The sequence below is a fragment of the Pecten maximus genome, chromosome 17 (genome assembly GCF_902652985.1).
Source record: "Pecten maximus chromosome 17, xPecMax1.1, whole genome shotgun sequence".
NCBI classification, from domain to species: domain Eukaryota; kingdom Metazoa; phylum Mollusca; class Bivalvia; order Pectinida; family Pectinidae; genus Pecten; species Pecten maximus.
In genome coordinates, this window is record NC_047031.1 from 29,157,460 (window position 1) to 29,162,529 (window position 5,070).

Sequence of the window (5,070 nt, forward strand, 5' to 3'; positions counted from 1 at the left end):
TATCTGAACAGTCAAAAGCCCACATTTAAATATACACATATAAATGTATACACACTGCACATATCGTTAAGTTTGATCGGTTAGGGTTTGTTTGTTGAGTTTATGGCCACGTGACCAGCCAGGGTCATTCTGAGGCTTTGCCTCCTTGTAGTAGCTGAGACCACTGTCTGGAATATGTATACTGTTTTTGACATGTAATGTTCAGCAAAAGAGGGTTTTTGAATTGATTATAAGAGTACAAATCCACTCTTTTCACCCGCAAGTAGGGGTACATTGTATAACATCAGCTGTTTTGATTTCATTAAAAAACGTTTATTATGATTGGTCCTAAATCATATTCCCTACAAAGTAGACCATATCAGTCCTATGACAACTCAGAAGTCAGAACAAATCCTACAAATAGCGCCAAATACTGAATGACAAAGTGCATCAAAGACAGATACAGCAATGGAAGTATATTTGCCTTTGCAAAATTTGCCATACAATTCTTTTCGTTAATTCTGAAATGACGAGGTAATAATTTGGATTGCAGTGTTTCATAATGCGTTGAAAATAAATCTTAGTGTGAGCATTTAAAGTCTACAGTCGTTCTGTTTAAAGTTGTCTTTCCGTTCATTATATGCTTCTAGGTAATTGTATTTCGATATGTCCAAATATGTTCAAAAGTTCCAATTTTAAAGTTTTGGCTAGTGTCATTACGTGACATTACTGTTTGACCTCAACATATATCGACGTGGTCATGACAGGACCATAAGTTTGTCAAAACATTTTTATTTTACTCTGAATATCACCGCATAGTCGATACACTTCCAGCAAGGTAGGTAACATGTTATTTTCTTATTCTGATGATAACCCCATCATGACTAAGTTATAAATATCATCTTGATATGGAAAATAATTATCAAGTACAGAGTGGAATCTGATATCACACATAGGAATGTACAATAAGCTGAGGAATTTGTCATTATATTACATGTTTACATGTATAGCTAAGAAACAATTATTGAAATGTGGACACGTTTTGACTACCAAAAATCTGAAACAAAATCCTTATTGCAAACATTTCATTACGTAGTTTACTTTATATATGAAAACAGTTAAACAGGATCACTCGTGGTGTAATGCATCCGTTTGCAGCGCTCGCGTTACACATTCCTTTGACTTTTCAGTAATTTATGCGTTCATAAAAAAAGTGAAACAAGAGGCTAAGCTGCCTAAAGGGTCACTTGAATTCTGGTGTGTACATTGATAGATGTTTTGTTTTTTAACCAGCATTAAACACATCTTAGCCCTGTGACCTTGAAAAGAGGGTCAAGGTAATTTATTAAAAAAAAAATTACCAGCCCTTCAATCTAGCAAACATTTCATCAAAATATATGCAAGTGTGTGAATGGTATACATTTGCGGCAGTCATGGTTGACTAACGCCGTATTACATACATGTATGGTGTGTCTTTGTACATGTACTAGCCACATCTAGCCTTGTTTGTAGGTAGAATGTACATATTTATAACACACTTGTGCATTTATAATTATGGATGGATTTAGATGTACCGAGTATTAGTACCTTTAAGAACCACGTCTGATACTTTTATGTACTTTTTTTTTTATCTCTTTGATGATCTTCTACACCATTTATTTTGCTTTGCTTTGGTATAATTTTGTCTTTGTTTCCTTTTTTTCTCTATCCACTGTACCCAGCAGTTTTCTCCCTATTCCTATCTATAACACGCCTTCACACGTCTATGCTCGTCATCCTGCGCCAGTAAGTGACAGAAACCACAAACACACTTGATGTGATGGACATACTGCTTTACTGAGCCAAAACCGGATCACGAGTGAACATACTAATCAACATTACATCGAACCCGGAAACATACACATATACAGTAGTGGGGCTACCACTTTTCTCCTTTAAAAAAACAAGAAGTCTACAGTGTGAACAGACTTATTGATGGAACATAGCTACACATCAATGACGACTCGGTTATCTGACCAAGTGTGTCCACAGTCACTAATACAAAACTCCTAGTAGTACTGTATATGGTTGTTAGAACCGTATCAGTTTCACGTGCATCTAATAAATGTTAATTTGATAATGAACACAAATGCTACAGTGCCTAGCTCTAGCTGGTTCACTTGTACATAATAAAGTCATCATCCTGGAATGTTAGCATCGGTATGCTGTTGTTATCATCATTCGGTATAGGATCACAAGAATAATCACTGGTTGGTATAGGTTCCTGAGAGGGCACAGAGATCACCTTTGGGATGGCTGGGATTTGAGGCGTACAAGCTTCCTTTGGAAGGACCGTCGATTCCTCCTCGTCATCAGTAGACCCGTCTGGTAGTGAGAAGCTCAACAGAGAATTGTCTGTACTTGAATTGGCCACTTTGTAACAGTCAGTACATTTTACTCGATAAGAGGCTTACCGCAACTGGTTGCCAACAAACTTCTGAATGTTGCACCAGGCTCCCTCCACTTTAAGATAATGGTCTCGCGCCCTTGTTTTGTGCCTGACAGAATAGAGTTACACTAGATCGCCAACCTGGATCGTAGAAAACTTAATCCTGATGGGGTTTTATAATTCTCGCTGAAAAGCATGGTTGCTCTGACGGGTGTTGTGTTGCTCCAGGATAAGCGTTTGATCATCCAGTGGGATCTGTTGATTAAGAAACTGATCACGGTGAGACCAACCACATTTCTCTTAATGAAATACCACGCTTACGGATTCGAGTATTGACACGGGCAGTGGCCAAGGAAAGAAGTAATGATGTTACTGCGCGGCATGATGGTTCTTGGCGTAGAATCTCATATTCTAACCCCTGAATGGCTTTCTGCTACTGGGTTCTTGTTGATGTTCTTTGGGTTACCAAATTCAATTGTCAAGCGATATTTTGTAATGAGGTCATCCCTACTAGAGCTTTGAACCCTGGTGCGGCGTCAGTTCGAATGACGGCGAAGGGGCCGTCTAATGGACAGAGAGGAATGTACAAACGGTGAAGTCCTTCCCTGAGTGAGTCTCGACATTCATCTTTAAGGAACAGGGTTGAGATATATGATGTTACGCATTCTCGTTCAAGGAGTGTGAGTTGACGTTCACATTTGATGACATCAGCAGCAAACTGATTGCCCACTGTTACAGTGGGACCTGTTATACTCTGGGCTGTCAAGAATGAAGGGGTTTTCCTCAGGGACGTACACTAGTGACAACTGTCGGTGACTCAGTGGATTGCACTGTCCATGTATTAAGCATAACAAATATCTCTCGAACACGGATCTGAGTTGATGATTACTGGGGTGTCCTAGTTTAATGTGACGAGCTGTAAGTAGGCCATCAAGAATCAACAGGTGGTCCTGAGAACGGGGCAGTGTGATAGTACGGTTTGATAACAATGCTTCTGCGCTTTTGTGAAAGCACCGATCAATCCATCCGACCACTTAATATTGTCCTTTTACTCGCGTCCCGCAGCTGCATCATCGAGGGGTGAAATAAAATTTGGGCAACATTTTAAGACTCTTGCCAATACTTTGTAAGCGCCGATAAAAGACTGGAGTTCAGAAACATTCGAAGGCATCTGGCATGTGGAAACGGTAGATTTCCGATGGGGGCTTGCCCGGATCGTTCCAAGAGACCATATCCATCCAAATATTGACGTTTGCTTGGGAGTACAATCACACGGCTGTCCAGTTATCTAATAGCTCCTCTAAGGTGTTACCACCACAATATTCACAATATACGTCTGTGACTTTAGCAACAAACCCCTTTTCCACAAGTACTCGGCATGTAAGCTTTTTCAATGGCAGTTTCTGAACCCAGCATGCCCATAGCACATCTTGCGTAAACTCGGACGCCCTTGAATGGTATGACTACCCCACATTACTTCATTGAATCCAGCGACAATAGAATCTGATAAAATGCCTTTGTGAGGGGGTAGAACGGGCCCCATGTTTACTTGTGCCTGGAATCCGCCCACAACACCTTTGTACACTGACAATGTTGGGTTGAACACGTTATCGAACTCTACATGAACAGTCTTAAATTGAGCCTTTATTTCGCATGGCATGATGTTGTCAGGATCGAGACTAACAAGATCTGAATAATGAGTTGTTGTTGAATGTTTGGATGTGTTGGGCGATACAGGAAGGTCGCTTGAAGTTGTTTTGTCAGGAAGGAATGTAATGCGGACAACACAGAAGTGCTCGTTTTTCTTCACCAGTTGATATTCTCTTGTGAGATTAGGAATGCGGATCTTGCCAGAGATACTAGACATGATGGATGGTTGGGGCCAAATAGATTTCCCCATGTTGATTGACTCATGTAGTTCTAACGCTAACTTTGTTCCAAAGCCCTCGGGAAGTTCCACTTCAAAGTACTCTCCTGGCCAGGTAGTCGAACAAGATGTGGCTCGTAATACTTGTCGTTCAGCATGTCTGTCCATTGATGAGGGTGGAGAACTGTAGGAGTATGATGATTTACCTCCACGAGTTACCCCTGTCTTTTGGCAGGACGGATAGGACATTGTTCGCCTCCATAAATGGAATACCTGCTAGAATATCCGAGTCTAAATTCTCGACAACTAAGCCCTCTATACACTAACAAAGCCTCTGGTCCTAATGGAATTAGTCATATGATGTTGAAAATAATACTGTAAATCACTTATATTTCGCGAGTACTTAATTTCGCGAACTCACCTAATTTGACTTATTCGCGAATACATAATTTCGCGCATTCCGATCTCAAAATGACTTTAAATTCGCGAATAACGTTAACAGATCGGAGATATGTCCATGTTGGTAGCCATCATGTGATATCGGTGTTTGGTCATACTGAATTGTATTTACCGTACCTGTATACGCCTCTCGGCTATAAACAAGTGGAGTAAACAACAGAAATGTGGTGTTCAACGTGCGTTTATATTTGGAGGGTGAAATGAGTTGTTTTCAATATAAATAAAGCTTTCATGCCCGTTCATATGTAGTTAGTCTGGATTATTTCACCGACATGACCACGCTTACAAAGGCGGTGTCAGACATTAAACAAAACCCACGGCTCATTAAGAATGCCTG